This window comes from Octopus sinensis, linkage group LG25, assembly GCF_006345805.1.
Source record: "Octopus sinensis linkage group LG25, ASM634580v1, whole genome shotgun sequence".
In the NCBI taxonomy this organism is placed as follows: Eukaryota; Metazoa; Mollusca; class Cephalopoda; order Octopoda; family Octopodidae; genus Octopus; species Octopus sinensis.
Window position 1 is genome coordinate 15,573,907 of NC_043021.1, and position 20,000 is coordinate 15,593,906.

The window sequence follows — 20,000 nt, forward strand, 5'->3', positions numbered from 1 at the left end:
GTGGTGGCCGTGGCTATTATTATATCAGGTAGTATGTGTAACGATCTATTTATATACACAAACACACCCACACACACACATACACACACACACATATGCACGTATACACACGCGCGTGTGTGTGTGTATGTGTGTGTGGTGTGTGCCTCTTGCAAAGTTATTTTGATATGGAAGCCACCGCCAGCAGCCCCATCGCGGCGATTGACGTCATCACCATCGTGGTCGTCATCATCATCATGGTCGTCGTCATTGATGCCATCACCGTTTTTTACTACCAATATGCAATCGATCACCATCATTATAATTGTCACCATCATCATCATCATCGTTATCATTAGTCTAGGTAATTAAATTCTTGGACAGTCCAGATAGCATCCCTCTTCCCTTGAACTTGGTAAATAATCATTTTGTTTGGTCTTCCATAGTTTGTCTTCTTCACTGCTATTATTACTGCTGCTATTACAACTACCACTACTACACTACTACTACTACCGCCACCACCACCACCTTGCTAACACTATCATTAGCATTTTTACTGTTAGAATAGTCTTTTAGTCTTTTATCTGTTTCAGTCATTTGACTGTGGCCATGCTGGAGCACCGCCTTCAGTCAAGCAAATTGTCTCCCAGGACCTAGTCTTTGTAAATCTTTTCTATCAGTCTCTTTTGCCGAACCGCTAATCTACGGGGGACATAAACACACCAACATCAGTTGTCAAGTGATGGTGGGGTGACACACATAATATACATATATATAATATATATATATAGAATATATAATATACATATATATATATATATACATATATATAATACAATATATATATATATATATATTATACATATATAATATACATATAATATATATATGTAAATATATATATATAAATATGAAAGAATGGAGTTGAAACAACGATTTAACAAAATTCCTTTATTCTCGACATATCCATACTAAGATAATTCATTCAACTACTTATATATATATATATATATATATTATATAATATATACATACGATGGGCTTCTTTCAGTTTCTGTCGACCAAATCCACTCACAAGGCTTTGGTCAGCCCAAGGTTATTCTAGAAGACATTTCAAGGTGCCATGCAGTGGGACTGAACCCGGAACCATGTGGTTGGTAAGCAAGCTACTTACCACACAGCCACAACAACATGCCTTCGTTTGTATTAATTTTGGAAATAACGATGAATTTAGTTGAGTAAACTTGTCGTCATTCAGCTGATGTTAGGAATATGAATGAGAATGGAATTTTCATGGCAGGTTTGGAAGTAGAATGTTTCTATTATAGAACTCGGGAGCAGTTTCAGGCAGGTTAATATCAAACAGGAAAATAGAATACAAAATATGAGTGTGTGTGTATATATATATTTTTTATTTTCATCTAGTTTCAGCTCACGAGCTGTGGCCATGCTGGAGCACCATCATTTCACTCTGGCTATGCTGGAGCAGTGCCTTGAGGGGTTTCAGTCGAATAAATCAACTCCAGGACTTATTTTTTTGAGCCTAGTACTTATTCTATCAGTCTCTTTTACTGAACCACTAAGTTATGGGAGATGTAAATACTATCACCAGTTGTCAAGTGGTGACGGGGCGAGTCAAAACACAAGTATAAACACACACACACACATATAGATATATACATACATACGCACATACATGCGCGCACACACACACACACATATATGTACATGATGGGCTTCTATCAAATCCACCCACAAGGCTTTGGTTGGATCAAGGCTATAGTAGATGATACAGTGGGACTGAACCTGGAACTATGTGGTTGGGAAACAAGCTTCTTACCACTCAGCCGCACCCAAGGATTCATTAGAATCTAGGCACATCAACATGCAGGATGCCAGAAATGGCTAGGTACGATAACATAGAATTCACAGTGAGGTAAACAACATTGAAGACATGCCATAGATATGCAAGTACCAAATCCAATTTAAACTGTAGAGCTACCTCCGATGTGGGTCCTTGGTGTGGCTTAGATGTGTTTACTTGTGGGTGTGTGTGCATATTTTGCATTAAATGAAGAATTAGTGATGAGTTTAAAGTCTATAAATAATAATTGGGACATGTATGTCCTAGGGTTTATATGCCCCAATATTAGATCATTTTCTATTGCCAATACATGGTGGACTCTTATGAGCTTATAATTATTTTTACAGAATGGCATTCAAAGTTACCCCAACTGCAGAACGGGGCGCCACTGCATGGTGCCAAAGATTCCAACATCACCATCAAATACAGGACCAAATACTGCAACAGCTTGGGTTTCAGAGGACCACAGCTCTTTAACATCTTCCCTAAATGCCTGAGAGAATTGCATGGTGTGGATGTGGGTTTCTTTAAAACTAAACTGGATCTCTTCTTGTCGAGGGTCCCAGATGAACCTACCTCACGACAGGAGACACAGATGCAGGCAGCGGCATCGAACGCCCTTGTTGACCAAGTGCCACGTATCAGAGGTAGATTCACATATTAGTGTAGCTCATTCAGCGGTGGTGCCCCAGCATGGCCGCAGCCTTCAGTATAGACATTTTTAAGGATTTAGAATATTTATAAGTATTTATTTGGCTGAAGTTTTAGAGTCTGTAACTTCTGCCGATTAATTAAAGAAAATATATAAATTATATAACTCATCTTCATTATCATGATTTAATGTCCACTCGAACTTTAGGCCTCACTGAGGAAATGACCAGTGACCGAGACCTTTGGAAATATGCTGTACGTGAGAAGACCAGGCAGGACAAGTGAGCCCAGCCCACTTATGCATGCCTTTCCTCCCTTGGACACAAAGACCTGTTGAGGCACCAGCCTCGCCTGGCACCTGTGCGGGTGGCACATAAAAGTACCCACTACACTCACGGAGTGGTTGGCGTTAGGAAGGGCATCCAGCTGTAGAAACATTGCCAGATAAGACTGGAGCCTGGTGCAGCCTTCTGGCTTCCCAGATCCCCAGTCGAACCGTCCAACCCATGCTAGCATGGAGAACGGACGTTAAACGATGAACAATTTCCATGCAGTTTCTATGAGTCTGGCAGAATTTTCTACAACCAGATGCTCTTCCTCTTGCTAACCCTTGCTTGCTTCCTACCAAAATAATATACACAAACACAAAGACAATCTTTCAGTTTCTTGTTTGTACCTACCAAATCCACTCACAAGGGTTTGATTGGCCCCAGGCTATAGTTGTAGACTCTTTCTTATGGCTCTGTGCAGTAGAACTGAACCAAATACTTCATGGTTGGGAAGCAAGCTTATAATGACACAGCCACGACTATGCCTTTAATATTCACTATAAATGTAAGTGATCTTTGCTCATGTTCCATGTGTCTATGTATTGGCTCAAGTACATCTTTTGGAGATGGCAAAAGTTTGCCAGCATTCCTCAATTTGGTCGACCTGAGGCTACAGTAGAAGACACTTGTCCAAGGTGCCACGCAGGGGGACTGAACCTGGAACCATGTGGGTTCATAAACAAGCTACTTACCACACAGCCACTCCTACGCATTTTATTTGCACTTTCATTGCTAGACTTTGTCAAAGAGTGGTTCATGGATGGTTGATCCAGTTGGATTAAAATTCAAGTTGAACGAAATGCCCTTAAAGATTTTGCCTGTTGTAGTAATGATTCTGCCAGCTTACTGCCTTATAGAGACCCCAATATTGGTTTGTCTTTTGTGTAGGTTTGAACCTTAGTTTTTCCAGTGTGCAGACGTTTTTATTGCTTGGAAAAGTGACTATGAAAATGATGACGGTGATGACAATGATGATATGTATTGACTTTCTGTATGCATGTCAGGTTGTTTTTTTAACAAGTTTTATAAAGTTGTATATATTTTAACAAATTGTAAATGTTCAAGCTGGTTGTTTATATTGATTGCTTAACCAAGCATGTGTGTGTGTGTGTTAATAACTTATATTTTTAATATGCTACATGTTTAACATACTGTATGTTTGACATGCTGTAAATTTAACAAGTTGTGTGTGTTTTCATAGGCTTGAACATTCTTGCCATAATTCCCTCTCTTTTCTATTTATATTGGTTGTATACTGTCAATCTAACGTGAACGTGACAGTAGGGGGTTACACCACCGCTGTTTAGCCCTAGGAAGCATCGACGCTTCCTGCTGGCTTCGACACATTTTTCCTGTGTCCTTATATACATTTATGAAGGGGAGACAAACACCCCCAGCAGCCAGGCCTGCATCTAGAGACACGCATGTTTCAGGATCATTGTCCATCATCGGTCTAGGGTAGCAGACGCCCGCCAGCTGTTGATATCTGTCCCGATTCGCAAATGTATATATCTAATTTTCAGTGAAGTTTATTCACTGATTACCAAAATCAGAAATATGGCTCTTTTTATATTATTATATCCTTAATGCATCCACATCATGCAATGTCCTTTTTTTAAAAAAATTGTTACAGTTCTATGGAGACTCGACATCTGTTTGTAGCAGTAAATGTGACCACACAGAGGTTCTTTCATGGGATTAAAAGCTGTGTTTTAACAGGTTTTGCGTAGTGCTAAAGGGGTCAGTCAGGTGATGATAAACCAAGTTTCTTAGGTGGAATATAGTTCCTGCTGAGTTATTTTACTTCACTTCTATCTCATACTGAAGTTAAGAGGTGTGACCCAGTGGTCAGAATGTTGCACTCACAATCGCATGTAGTGGTTTCAATTCCTGACCCAGGCAGTATGTTGTGCTCTTCAACAAAACACTTCCTTTCACGTTAGTCTAGTCCTCTCAGCTGTAAATGAGTACTCTTGCAGTGGACCAACATCTTGTTTAGGGGTCATGTGTTGATGATCTCATTCACTTACACTCCATCGAAACCAGGTAACCAGCCTTGTGAATCCTAAAGTAAAACAAAGTAAGTTACCTTCACCAATCATATCAGCTCATAAGGGCCAGTTTCCGTGGTGTATAAATTCCCTTCATGGACAGGATGCCAGTCCATCGCAGTATTACTTATGTTCGCCAGCTGAGTGGACTGGAGCAATGTGAAATGAAGTGCTTTGCTCAAAAACACAACACGTTACCCAGTCCAGGAATCAAAACCACTATCTTATGATCATGAGTCCAGCACCCTAACCACTAAGCCATGTGCCTCCTCTATGAATGCTAAGACTTGAAACAGTAATGTTCAGGGGTTGATGCTGTTGTAGCCATAATATCTCATACAGGTTCAAAATTTCCCCATTACACCTGATGAAGGCTGGAAGGTATATCAGCCGAAATGCTGTTTTAACAACAAACAAGATGAGGATAAATATCCATCAAATGTAAATAATGTGAAGGCGTAGGAGTGGCTGTGTAGTAAGTAGCTTGTTTACCAACCACATGGTTCTGGGTTCAGTCCCACTGCGTGGCACCTTGGGCAAGTGTCTTCTTCTATAGCCTCGGGCCGACCAAAGCCTTGTGAGTGGATTTGGTAGACAGAAACTGAAAGAACCCCGTCGTATATATGTATATATATATGTGTGTGTGTTTGTGTCTGTGTTTGTCTCCCTAGCATTGCTTGACAACCAATGCTGGTGTGTTTATGACCCCTTAACTTAGCGGTTCGGCAAAAGAGACCGATAGAATAAGTACTTGGCTTGCAAAGAATAAGTCCCGGGATCGATTTGCTCAACTAAAGGCGGTGCTCCAGCATGGCCGCAGTCAAATGACTGAAACAAGTAAAAGAGTAAAGAGTAAAAAAGAGTAATGTAAATAATATAATATCTCATAGTTGCAATATCTGGAAACGGGGTAATTTTAACAGGTTTATTTGCTTGTGATGCACATACACCTATATGAAGACGAAGCGTTTCATGGTGACCCAATGCCACATTAAGGGCTGTCATTGATTTTTATTCATTTCCATTTGTTATCTATTAAACTGGCTCTGGTAATCCATAATTGGAAGGATAAGCAATTAACAAATTTACCATTACAACTCTCAGATTCCTTCAATTCAAATTAATTTGTCAGCAATGAGATCAACAGTCTTTTAATTAACGTGTTAATATGTAAGCCATAAAAGCATCATAATTACTACTTCAATTAACCAGGTCCAGAAGGATGTTTGATCCAATCATTAAGACTCTATCCACTCTTTTTATAGCTACCCTTTGAAGACCATTGCAGTATAATTTAAGATGCTATCTGCCTCTTTATAGCTGCCCTCCATAGATCCCAGCAGTATGAATTTCTGAAATGTTACCAGATACACTCTCTTTTTACTCTTTTACTTGTTTCAGTCATTTGACTGCGGCCATGCTGGAGCACTGCCTTTAGTCGAGCAAATTGACCCCAGGACTTATTCTTTGTAAGCCTAGTACTTATTCTATCGGTCACTTTTGCCGAACCGCTAAGTTATGGGGACGTAAACACACCGGCATCGGTTGTCAAGCAATGTTGGGGGGACAAACACAGACACACAAACATATATACTCTCTCTCACACACACACACACACACACATATATATATATATATATATATATACACACATGATGGGCTTCTTCCAGTTTCCATCTACCAAATCCACTCACAAGGCTTTGGTTGACCTGAGGCTATAGTAGAAGACACTTGCCCAAGGTGCCACGCAGGGTGACTGAACCCGGAACCATGTGGTTGATAAACAAGCTACTTACCACACAGCCACTCCTACGCATTTTATTTGCATTTCATTTGCGCTTTCATTGCTAGACTTTGTCAAAGAGTGGTTCATGGATGGTTGATCCAGTTGGATTAAAATTCAAGGCCATTAAAAAAAAAACATTCTTCTAAGTGATTAAAATTCTTCTCTCTGGGTTTCTTATCAAAAGCCATCAAATTTGTTTAGTCCCAAATCAACTCAGATCCAGCAAATATATGATCAAACCAAGATTAAGATTATTCCATATTATCTTTCTTTGTTCTTATTATCTTACTTTATTCTATCGGTCACTTTTGCCGAACCGCTAAGTTATGGGAACGTAAACACACCAGCATCGGTTGTCAAGCAATGTTGTGGGGACAAACAGACATACAAACATATACACTCACACACACACATATATATATATATGGAACGATTCAACATGGAACGCCATGTTGAATCGTTAGCTCCTGCACGCTTTTTTTCTCTCCTTGTTTCTCTCTCCGTTCTTTTCTTTCTGTGTATCTTTCTGTTGAAGAGCGTAGGCTCGAAACGTAACAGACTTGTTTTATTTTCTATTCCTGAGAGGCATACTAAACATTTTTTTGTTTGTACTAACTACTCCACCTGCCTTCGTCGTCGTTTGTTTATTTCGTAAACCTTCCCGTTATATATATATATATATATATATAAATAACAATATATATATATATTATATATATATATGATGGGGCTTCTTTCAGTTTCCGTCTACCAGTTTCTTTTTTTCCGATATAGTGTATCTAAGACTACATCAACCAGTGTGTCACTATTTGTTGGTAATATGTGATTTGAAGGAGATCTAACTGTTATTTCTAGGCTTCTTCTTCGCCTATAAAGAAATTCGGTGAGCTGGCAGAATTGTTAGCAAGCTGGGCAAAATGCTTAGCTGCATTTGGTCCATCTTAACATTTCTGAGTTTGACTTTGCCTGTCACCCCTTCGGGGTCAGTAAAATAAATACCAATTTCTTTACTACCCACAAGGGGCTAAACACAGAAAGGACAAACAAGGACAGACAAACGGATTAAGTCAATTATATCGACCCCAGTGCGTAACTGGTACTTATTTAATCGCCCCCGAAAGGATGAAAGGCAAAGTCGACCTCGGCGGAATTTGAACTCAGAACGTAGTGACAGACGAAATACCACTAAGCATTTCGCCCAGTGCGCTAACGTTTCTGCCAGCTCGCCGCCAGTAAAATAAATACCAGTTGAGCACTGGGGTCAATGTAATTGACTTAACCCTCCCCCGAATATTCTGGCCATGTACCAAAATTTGAAGCAACATTCAGGTATGTGCACCCAAGTTCCAGAATTCTTCATTCGCCTTCTCCAAGCCATATGTGGTGGTGGGAGGGATGACTGCTGGTTTATAATGAACATCACAGGTAATTCATATGGTTTCAGGTTTAAGGTTTGCAGTAGTTTGAAGGGTGCACAGTCTGGAGGTTAAGTCATAAGGTTGTGCTTTCAATTTCCAAACTGAGAGGCACATTGTGTCCTTGAATAACACACTTTATTTTACTGAAAATTATTACTAGCACAGCTGGGAGGAGTTAACATTGTAATGGACTGCCATCCCATCCAGGGAGAAAGTACTGCACTCTGTTAGTTATACACCACAGAAACCAGTTTTAAGCTCAAACCTAATGATCCTGTAGGGTCGTGATAGACGACACCGTGGTGATCTCAGTCTCGCTCACAGCATCATAAGCGGAAGTGTAACCTCTCGAAAGAGCTATTCTTCACTCCTACTCCAGAGCATCGGCTGCAGGGTCACTCCGAAAAGCTCTATCTGCGACGATTTCATCTCAATCGAAGGAGAGGGGCTTTTGTCCGTCCGGGTTGCGGATCCGTGGAATAAGCTGCCGGACGAGATAGTGAAGATGCCGACAACCACTCGGTTCAAAGTCTCTCTTGACCAGAAATGACCTGAACTCTTTGCATGAACACCCTCACTGTACATAACCCCATGTCCCCTCACATGGCCTTGCTTTTTGCTTTTTGAGCCAAAAAATTAACTTAACTTAAGATCTGTGATACATAATGAAGACTAATGTTTTTATAAGACATTAGTCATTCCAGCAATGACAGACGAAACCAGATCTATAAACTTCATGTTTTTCTTGGTTAACTCACCATCTTCATTCAAGATGTCCATAACATGTTTGGAGATATTTCTGCCATCACTCTGTCCTCTTCCTCCTCTATCTGTCTGTTTGTCTCTTCTATAGGATGTTTGCTGCTCGTTGCTTGCCAACTGTTGCTATTGACGCTGGGCCTTATGTTAAACAATAGGGACTGTATGATAATTTATGAACCGGGATTTATGTCCGGCTTTGTATACGTACTAATTATTGATTCTTGGGTGAGTGTGGGGGGGAGAAAAAAAGAATGTTTGGTTTTGTGCAGCTGTGAGTCAGCTGTGTGCATGCATGTGATGTGCGTGTGTGTGTGTGTGTGTGTGTGTACATATTGTGTGTGCTTGCCTGTTAGTGACTAGCTGTAAATTCATACCATGGTTCCAGTGCAGGTATCAGGACGGGGTCGGTGGCTACTAATGATCTTGAATAAATATGAATCAGAGGAAGAAATAGAAACACATGCAGATGCACACGCACACACAGATGCACACGCACACACATGTGCGTTTATATGCGTGTGCAACACTTCTCTCCATGTATGTACAACTCTTCTCCACAAACGAACAAAGGAACCTGTTTATCTGCAGTCACTCAGCTTGCTAGAAATAGCAGCTAAATCTCTCCTAAACCACATCTAAGTGTCCTAAAGAAGATACAGGGGATAATGCTGTGTAGGATATCATCATCATCGTTTAACGTCCGTTTTCCGCGCTACCACGGGTTAAAAATAAAATAAAATGGAAAAATGGGTGCAGCTATCCTAACCAAGGCATTTTCAATCACAGGATTATTCAATCTGGTTTGATTTGTAATTGAATAACAATGGCACTTTGTCACAATCAAGTGCACAGGCATTTTGTTTACACACACACACACACACGTTTCTTTTATTTGTATCATTCATTGGACTGCAGCTATACTGAAATACTGCCTTGAAAGATTGTTGACCAAATCAGAGACCCCCAGTAATTATTACAAGCAAGTAGAGAAAGTGTCAAGCTGTGGGGTCCCCATAGCCCTGTCTCAGCAAGAACTATTTGACCTCTTTAGTGTAGGTGCCCCGAGAAAAATCTACCCAATACAGTGATATGAGTTGGATGGTTTGACCAGAGCTGCCTCAAGCTCCAGTCTGATTTGGCATGGTTTCTATGGCTGGATGCCCTTCCTAACGCCAATCACTTTACAGAGGGTGCTGGGTGCTTTTACATGGCACTGACATGAGCGCTGTAACGTAGCACTTGCACAGGCTTCTTGGTGGGGTGGCCTTAATGCTTCTGCTGTGGAGTATGAGATGAGAAAGAAAGGGAGGGTCAAAACATCATTGTGTGTGTGTATATATATATATGAATAGCTTTGCGGAAACCATGGTACGCTTTGTTTTCTGACTTTATAATCATTTTATAATCATCTTATAATCATCTCATAATAATGACTTTTATTAGTACCTCAGTCAATCTAAATGTATATATTTGTCGTTACCTGTCATAAAAAGCCTTTTTTTATTTACTATATGCATTTTCATTGATTTTTCATATTTTACCCCTATATATATATATATAATATATATATATATATATATATATATATATAGAGAAATGTTATATACAGACCCTCATCAGTTGTTCTATTAATAACATTCTTGTCTGTCTGTCTGTCTGTCTCTCTCAGATTTAACAAAACTGGAAAGAGTCTTAGTTACTGGGCCATAATCACCATTGACTCTCCTTTAGACGAATTGGTCACGCTAGCTGAATATGTCAGTAAAAACTCTAATATAGGAGATTGTTCATTTTTGGAACTTGAAGCCGCACTTTTAAATCTGGTGTTACTTCAAGTTATTTTAAGACCAGCCAAAGATGTAACAAAAAGAAGATAAAAAAAAAATAGAAAGGAAGGAAGGAAAGAAAAAAAGAAAAAAAGGAAATGGTCGTGGTATGAGTAAGCTGAAGATTGATGTAAACAAAAATAGATAAATTTATTTTTTCAGAAATAACAAATAAGGAAATCTAAATTTTTTCTGACATTATTATCATTATAGGAAACACAAGTTTCTAGACAGCAATCGACTGGATATTTGATAGATTTTGACAGCAACAGTGATATATCTTTTACGTTTATATAACTTGACTTTAAATTGGAAACCTAGTTTTTCTGCTAGATTTGCACATCATGTTTAGGTTTTAAGTTGAATCACTCTGTACAGTTATCTTCTGTTTGTGCTGAATTTAGAAAGAAAACATATTTAACCCTTCGGTATTTAAACTGGCCACATATTGCTCAAATATTCTATCTGTGTTATGTTCAAACTGGCCAGATCTAACTTCTCACACCGACCCTACAATGTCATTCTAAAAACAAAGTGACATAGCTGCAAGATAATGTATATGATTAATTCAAAACAATCTGAATAAATAAGCAATTTAATTTAACTCAAAGTCTCCCTTGACCTCAAGTGGCCTGAACTCTTTACATGAATACCACCCTGTACATAATTCCATGTCCCCCTACATGGCCTTGCTTTTTGCTTTTTGAGCCAAAAAATTAACTAACTAACTAACATTACTGTATTTATTTTGAGATGCTCTGTGTTTTTCTCAATTGTTTTAAATATAACAAAGAATTTAGTAAAATAACTTAGTTATCATTAAACGATTGTTAGGAACATAAATTGCGACTAAGGTTTGGTGGAAGATTTTAATTCAAAACTTATGAAAACAAGACATTTGTACTCAGAGCCAGAGCCAGTTTCGGCCGGGTTGGTAATGAAAGGGTTAACTTTATATATTTTAATGAAACAGTTGAGCTTGGCTCTTTCTAACAGGTAAACTCTATTCTAGCCCCGGTTTCAGAGATGTACACCTGCATCATCATCATCATCGTTTAGCGTCTGCTTTCCATGCTGGCGTGGGTTGGACGGTTCAACTGGGGTCTGGGAAGCCAGGAGGCTGTGCCAGGCTCCAGTCTGATCTGGCAATGTTTCTACGGCTGGATGCCCTTCCTAACGCCAACCACTCCGTGAGTGTAGTGGGTTCTTTTTACGTGCCACCGGCACGGGGACCAGACGAAGCTGGCAATGGCCACGGTCGGATGGTGCTTTTTTCGTGCCACCGGCATGGAAGCCAGCCGGGCGGCGCTGGCTATGGCCACGTTCGGAATTGTTGTTCCGCCGAGGTCGACTTTGCCTTTCATCCTTTTGGGGTCGATTAAATAAGTACCAGTTACGCACTGGGGTCGGTGTTATCAACTTAATCCCTTTATCTGTCTTTGTTTGTCCCCTCTATTGCATATCATTCTTAATTCTTGCACAAAATTTATTTTTTGTTATCAACATTGCTATAGCCCTTCACTCGCCATGCTAAATAGATGGGAGCAACAAAAGGCTCTCCGTGCATTTTCTAGACACACAAGTTGCATTTAGTCAGTTTGTGATTACTTCAAGACTCCATTGGCTTTTACTTCCTACAGTTTCTCTGGCATTCGCCTTCCTCACCAGTTTGAGAATTTCTCTGTTACAATATTTGATGACAGATGCTATGATATCCATTCCAGAACTCTACACTGTGTCTTTAACCCTTTAGCATTCAGATTATTCTGTTAAATGTCATATAATCTTTATCTATTCACATTGCTCTGAATTAATTATGAAATATTTTGTAGCCTCAAGTGTTTGATCATGTGGTAGCTTATTTTTAGAATGACATTGTAGGATAGGTGTAAGTAGCCAGATTTGGCCAGTCATACTATAAAGCAGGTAGAATATTTTGGCCAAATATGGCCTGTCTAAATGCTACAGGGTTAAACTGGCCATATCCAGCCCAAATGTCTACTTGTTTGACCCTTTTGATACCAACCTAGCTGAAACCACCTCTGACTCTGTAGTACAAATGTCTTGTTTTCAAAAGTTCTGAATTAAACTCTTCCACCAAACCTTAGTCGTAATTTATGTTCCTAACACTAACTTAATGATAACAAAGTTATTTTACTAAATTCTTTGTTATATTTAAAATTAATTCAAAGAAACATAGGCGCAGGAGTGGCTGTGTGGTAAGTAGCTTGCTAATCAACCACATGGTTCCGGGTTCAGTCCCACTGCTTGGCATCTTGGGCAAGTGTCTTCTGCTATAGCCCCAGGCTGACCAATGCCTTGTGAGTAGATTTGGTAGACGGAAACTGAAAGAAGCCTGTCGCATATATGTGTATATATGTATGTGTGTGTGTGTTTGTCCCCCTAACATTGCTTGACAACTGATGCTGGTGTGTTTACGTCCCCGTCACTTAGTGGTTCGGCAATAGAGACCGATAGAATAAGTCCCGGGGTCGATTTGCTCGACGAAAGGCGGTGCTCCAGCATGGCCGCAATCAAATGACTGAAACGAGTAAAAGAGTAAAAGAGCATCTCAACAGAAATATGGTAATAAAAATGTTAATGTCCAAATCAACCAGATCTGGCTTCTTATACCTTTCAAAGTCATTCTAAAAATAAACCATCATGCCATCAAAACCTCAAAGCTATGAGATAATGCATGATTAATTGAAATTAATGTGAATAAAAAAAGTATTATATTCAGACAGAGTAATCTGAGTGCTTAAAGGGTTAAATTTGCCCTTCATCCTTTCAATGTGTGATTTCCTTATCAACTCTGAGTGCTGGTACAGTCTTATCTCCTTCCACCTGTCACACCCTGGACATTGTGCTGGATCAAGGTCTCAAGGGTTAAGGGGTTGTCTATGTCTGTGTCTCACAACTGCACAAGCACCAGAAACAATTAGAAAAAGCATGATACACATATTAGCAAATCATCCCTATTTCCAAATGACAGCTGTAGTATTATCTATTCTGAGCAATAGAAACAAGATAACCCATTGCAAAAACAAAAAAAATTATTTGGGGACAGGCATGCCCCAGACCAGTCCTGATTAGTAATCTGATCTATAATCAGTGCTTGTCTGTATCAGTGACCATAATTTTTCTTAATGTGAAACTATATTTTCTAGTGAGTCAGTCGTTTAATTTTTAAAGCAGTAGTTTATATATTGTGGGAAGGGATCTGTGGTTGTTCTTTCTAGCAAGTTGAATGACCACACTGTTGTTACCTTACCTCTTTGGCTTGTAAGTACATGTAGAGAAATGCATCTTAAGAGAACATAGCATGGCTTCGCGAACGAAGATCACGAAGGCTGTCCACGTTGCGTGCATGCACGCTCATGACTGACTAGTCCGATATGGGAAAGGCAGGTCCATGAGCAGTGTCCACAGACGAAGGTAACATCCAGTGTGGTGTCAGAGGCGGCTTGCGCCTTCCTCCTGTGTCTCTTGTCTTTAAGTGTGTCTCTTTTTTGTCCCTCAAACTTGCTGACTGCGTTGAAGATCGTGAAGATAAGAGAGCCACCATAGTCATTTAAAACACACAAACATATATATATATATACACACACACACACACAGAGGTGTAAAGGTGGCTCTGTAGATAAGAAGCTCATTTTGCAGCAACATGGTTTTGAGTTCAGTTCCACTGCACAGCACCTTTCTACTATAGTCCCCAGCCTTTGAATGAATTTGGTTGATGGAAACTGTGTGGAAGCCTGTCATGTGTATGTGCATGTGTGTGTGTGTGTGTGTGTGTGTGTCTTTCTGTCAGTGTTAATTTGTTTTCATCTCAGTTACTTAGCAATTGATCAGAAACTGATAGAAATAAGTACCAGATTTAATAAATATGTTCTATGGTTTATCTGTTCAACTGAAACCTTTCAAGATGGTGCCCCAGCATGGCCGCAGTCCTATGACTGAAGCAAGTGAAAGATAAGAGATATGCACTGAACCATATGCACATATACAGTTCTATCCAAGTTTATTTGATTTTGTAATAGTAGCACCAGTAGTAACACTAACATTCAGTAGTGTTGCTCTTTCACTGGTCTCAGTCATTAAGCTGCTGTTATGCTGTGGCACCACCTTCAAGGGGTTTTTATCAATTATATTGGACCCTGTATGCTGATTGATAGTTATTTTATTGATCTCGGAGATGACCAAAGGGTGAAGTCAATCAGGTGAAAAGGAAGGTAACTCTGACAGATCAAATTACCACAATCAGCTTGAATCAGGGATTTTTTACTATTCTGTATCAACACACACACACACACACACACACACACACACACACACTCCCTCTCTCCGTTTTTCTTGCTCCCTCTTTCTCTCTCCATCTTTTTCTCTACCTCTCTCCCTCACATGCACACATTCACCCTTACGTACACCCTCACATATGCAAACCCAATACACACACACACACACTCACGCACACACATTTACTCTCAGTGCACATACAGACGCACATGTACATGCTCATCTACATACACATACACACACCTGTAAAAAGAACTTGGAAGGTTGAGCCTCCAACCAGGCCTTTCACAATGCCCTTAAAGCCAGGCACTTTTCAGCTGCCCCTCATGCATGTATGTATGTATGTATATATATGTATGTATAATATGTATGTATATATATGTATGTATAAGGCGGCGAGCTGGCAGAAACGTTAGCACGCCGGGTGAAATGCGTGGCCGTATTTCGTCTGCCGTTACGTTCTGAGTTCAAATTCCGCCGAGGTCAACTTTGCCTTTCATCCTTTCGGGGTCGATAAATTAAGTACCAGTTGCGCACTGGGGTCAATGTAATCGACTTAATCCCTTTGTCTGTCCTTGTTTGTCCTCTCTGTGTTTAGCCCCTTGTGGGTAGTAAAGAAATATATATATGTATGTATATACACACATACACACACACGTGCCCAATCACTGATTGGAGGGACAGAATCTCCAGCTTCTATATCGATGTGAAAATTCTTGCACCTTTCTATATGTAGCAGAATTTGTAAAGCATTGGACAAAATACCTTCCAGTATTTAGGTATGACCCTTTGTTCTGAGTTCAAATCCCAAGAATAGTGTTGATTACATTAACTATAACCTCACCACACACACACACACACACACACATGCACACACACACACACATTTTCTGGTTTTGTGCCAATGTTGAAACTGGATATTTCTAAGTATTTTGATCTCCGATGACCTGTGAATACGTCTTGGGCATTTCTCTTGAAAACCCCGTGTTTGGCTGTGATATTTAAAGTAAAAATTTTTATACACTTGAAATATCTGAAGTGGTAACATGAATTGGAGTATGAAAATAGCCTGAATGCTTTTCCGCGACCAACATGAAAGCTACGTTTCACACTTTGACGAGGAAGGGATATATGATTCAGAAATAATTCTTTGTTAATTAAGCATGAAAGGCATTAAGCAAGTTAATTGTCTCGAACAGACACTGACTTGCGTAGCACATGACTCCACAGCGAGATACTAATGCTGCAATGCATAGGGTATCACAGAGTTCAGTACGGTAGGTAGCCAGAAGCTAGTCGGAGATAATTACAGTGAGAACCAATCTAATAAAGGTCTACTGCTGACCTCATAAAATACAATTCATGCTTGCCAAATTGGTTGCCGCTCATCGGACATCTTGAAAGCATGGCTGTACAGTGTTGGGTTTGTGTTGTGTTGGTTTCTTCTTCTTCTACGTAATATTTTCCCCACAACTGAAACATGTAAACCAAAAGTGAACGTGTAATCTTCTTGCCTCTCCTGGATTGTTTGTTACGATACCGCCCACCGCCGTTTGCTAGTAATGGCTACAAAGTCACGTAGTGACTGCAGCGGTGGTGATGGTAGTGGTGGTGGTGGTAGCATACCTGATTTATTGATCCTTTAGTTTGAAGTTAATGGAGAGTCTGAACGACTGATTGAATGAAGTCAACTGTAACAGGATATTATTTTCTAAATGTGCCTAAGATATATATATATATATATGTGGATATATGTTTGTGTATATATATATATATATATATATATAGGGAGTGAGAGGGAGAGATTGATAAATGAAGAGATTAGTTATGGAGAGGATTAGAGAGCGTGAGCTAGATAGATGGATAGATATACAGAGGGAGATAACGATAGAGAGTGGGCGATAGAGACAGAAAGTAGAGAGGGAGAGAGAGAGAGAATATGTCATCATAAATTAGTATTATTTACATTACTGTGTTATCTTATTAAATAACTCTGTTACAATATGGGGGAAGTGAAGGTGTAGAGGTGGTGGTTATGGTGGTGGGTGAAATAGTAGGGGATTTTTATCACCATCTGAATTGGCTGGTTGCTTACCACTTCCACTCATTCATCCACCCCTGCAACCACACGCTTTTCTCTCTTCGCTTCTCCTCATTGTCACCTGTACTGAGTCTGGGTTTTCTGCACACCTGCACTCTTCCCACATCTGGTGACCATCATTCCTAATCCTTTCCTCCTGTGACACTGATCCCCTTATCATGAAATGTTCCTTTCCTGTAAAAATCCAAAAGTGGGGGAGAAATAAACTTGGTTTGTGTCTCTGGTCTTTTTCTCTTCTCTCTTTTACTTGTTTCAGTTATAAGATTGCAACCATACTGGGGCACCACCTTGAGGAATCTTTTCTTTTAGTCAAATGAATCAACCTTTTTATTTTTAAGCTTGGTACTTATTCTATCAGTCTCTTTTGGTGAGCCGCTAGATTTGATCGGCCTGAGGCCATAGTAGAAGGCACTTGCCCATGTGGTTGGGAAGCAAGCTTCTTACCCACACACAGCCATGCCTGTGTGCAAATTTCTGCATATATATATAGATACGAATGTATGTGTGTGTAGTGTGTATGTGTGTATATATATATATATAATTAAGGTTCTCGTTTTTGTTAAATAAATAAATAAGTCAACATTCTAATATCCGAAAGCTGATGAACCAACTAAATTGTTTCTCCATTTTCTTATTTGTATTATATATATATATATATATATATAATATATATATATAGGGAGTGAGAGGGAGAGATTGATAAATGAAGAGATTAGTTATGGAGAGGATTAGAGAGCGTGAGCTAGATGGATAGATATACAGAGGTAGATAACGATAGAGAGTGGGCGATAGAGACAGAAAGTAGAGAGGGAGAGAGAGAGAGAATATGTCATCATAAATTAGTATTATTTACATTACTGTGTTATCTTATTAAATAACTCTGTTTCAATATGGGGGAAGTGAAGGTGTAGAGGTGGTGGTTATGGTGGTGGGTGAAATAGTAGGGGATTTTTATCACCATCTGAATTGGCTGGTTGCTTACCACTTCCACTCATTCATCCACCCCTGCAACCACACGCTTTTCTCTCTTCGCTTCTCCTCATTGTCACCTGTACTGAGTCTGGGTTTTCTGCACACCTGCACTCTTCCCACATCTGGTGACCATCATTCCTAATCCTTTCCTCCTGTGACACTGATCCCCTTATCATGAAATGTCCTTTCCTGTAAAAATCCAAAAGTGGGGGAGAAATAAACTTGTTTGTGTCTCTGGTCTTTTTCTCTTCTCTCTTTTACTTGTTTCAGTTATAAGATTGCAACCATACTGGGGCACCACCTTGAGGAATCTTTTCTTTTAGTCAAATGAATCAACCTTTTTTTTTAAGCTTGGTACTTATTCTATCAGTCTCTTTTGTGAGCCGCTAGATTTGATCGGCCTGAGGCCATAGTAGAAGGCACTTGCCCATGTGGTTGGGAAGCAAGCTTCTTACCCACACACAGCCATGCCTGTGTGCAAATTTCTGCATATATATATAGATACGAATGTATGTGTGTGTAGTGTGTATGTGTGTATATATATATATATAATTAAGGTTCTCGTTTTTGTTAAATAAATAAATAAGTCAACATTCTAATATCCGAAAGCTGATGAACCAACTAAATTGTTTCTCCATTTTCTTATTTGTATTATATATATATATATATATATATATATATATATATATATATATAATGTATGTGTAGATATATATATAGGTATATATATGTGTGTGTGTAATATAATATGAATTGTATGCGTTTTCTATGCTTGCATGGGTTGGACAGGTCTTTTCCAACACAGTGTCTTACCATTTGTTGCATTATTCTTTCTTTCATTGCTTGGCTGAGGTTCAGTTTCCTGAGACCAGACTTCAATATTCCTGTCCATGCCTTCGTACCTCTTTCTCATCTACTGTTTCCTTCCATTTGGATCTCCTGCCACTTCTTTATCCAACCATTATGATCCATGTGCATTGCATTAATCTCTCTTTTGCTTATTATAACCAATTCTTCCTATACCCAGTCTATTTTTCACTTCATCTATGTGTTTGTGTGTCATCATCGTCATGGTATGGCTTGGGCAGTTTGGCAAGAATCCAATTGAGTCAAAGGGTGGCATTGTGCTCCAGTGCCAGCTTCGGCATAATTTCTACAGCTGGATATCCTTCATAATGCCAACCCCTTCATAGAGCGTACTGGGTGCTGTTTCCATGTCCCCAGCACTAGTGAGGTTACCATGTAACTTGTGAGTCAACAAACACAGGGAGGAACAATGCTGCATTCGTGTGTTAGGTGGGGTTAAGATATGAGAGAAGAGGTGGTTGAACAGATTATCCAGAAACAGCTGTAAAGTAATAGCAGCACTTTCCTATCCATTGCTTGCAAGGTTTTCACCAGTGATCCCATAGATTTTACTTATCCAACTAGCTTAAATCAACACATAGGGCATCTCAAATTCTCTCCTACCCCGTTTTAGAGCATTCCCATTTATGCTAAATCACTTTGAACTTTCACCCATGATACTTTCAGAGTTTCCTGCTATACTCTTTTACTCTTTTACTTGTTTCAGTCATTTGAATGCGGCCATGCTGGAGCACCGCCTTTAGTCGAGTAAATCGACCCCCAGGACTTATTCTTTGTAATCCTAGAACTTATTCTATCGGTCTCTTTTGCCGAACCGCTAAGTTATGGGGACATAAACAAACCAGCATTGGTTGTCAAGTGATGTTGGGGGGACAAACACAGACACACAAACACGCATACATACATATATATATATATATATATATATATATACATATATACGACGGGCTTCTTTCAGTTTCTGTCTACCAAATCCACTCACAAGGCTTTGGTCGGCCCGAGGCTATAGTAGAAGACACTTGCCCAAGGTGCCACGCAGTGGGACTGAACCCGGAACCGTGTGGTTGGTAAGCAAGCTACTTACCACACAGCCAC

At 39.6% G+C, this 20,000-nt stretch overlaps 1 protein-coding gene across 16 annotated transcripts in view; it reads left to right on the forward strand.

Moving 5' to 3' along the window:
• Nucleotides 1-20,000, forward strand: part of LOC115224303 (protein numb) — a 567,004-nt gene that overhangs the window by 400,202 nt on the left and 146,802 nt on the right. The gene's annotated exons all lie outside the window — the stretch shown is intronic.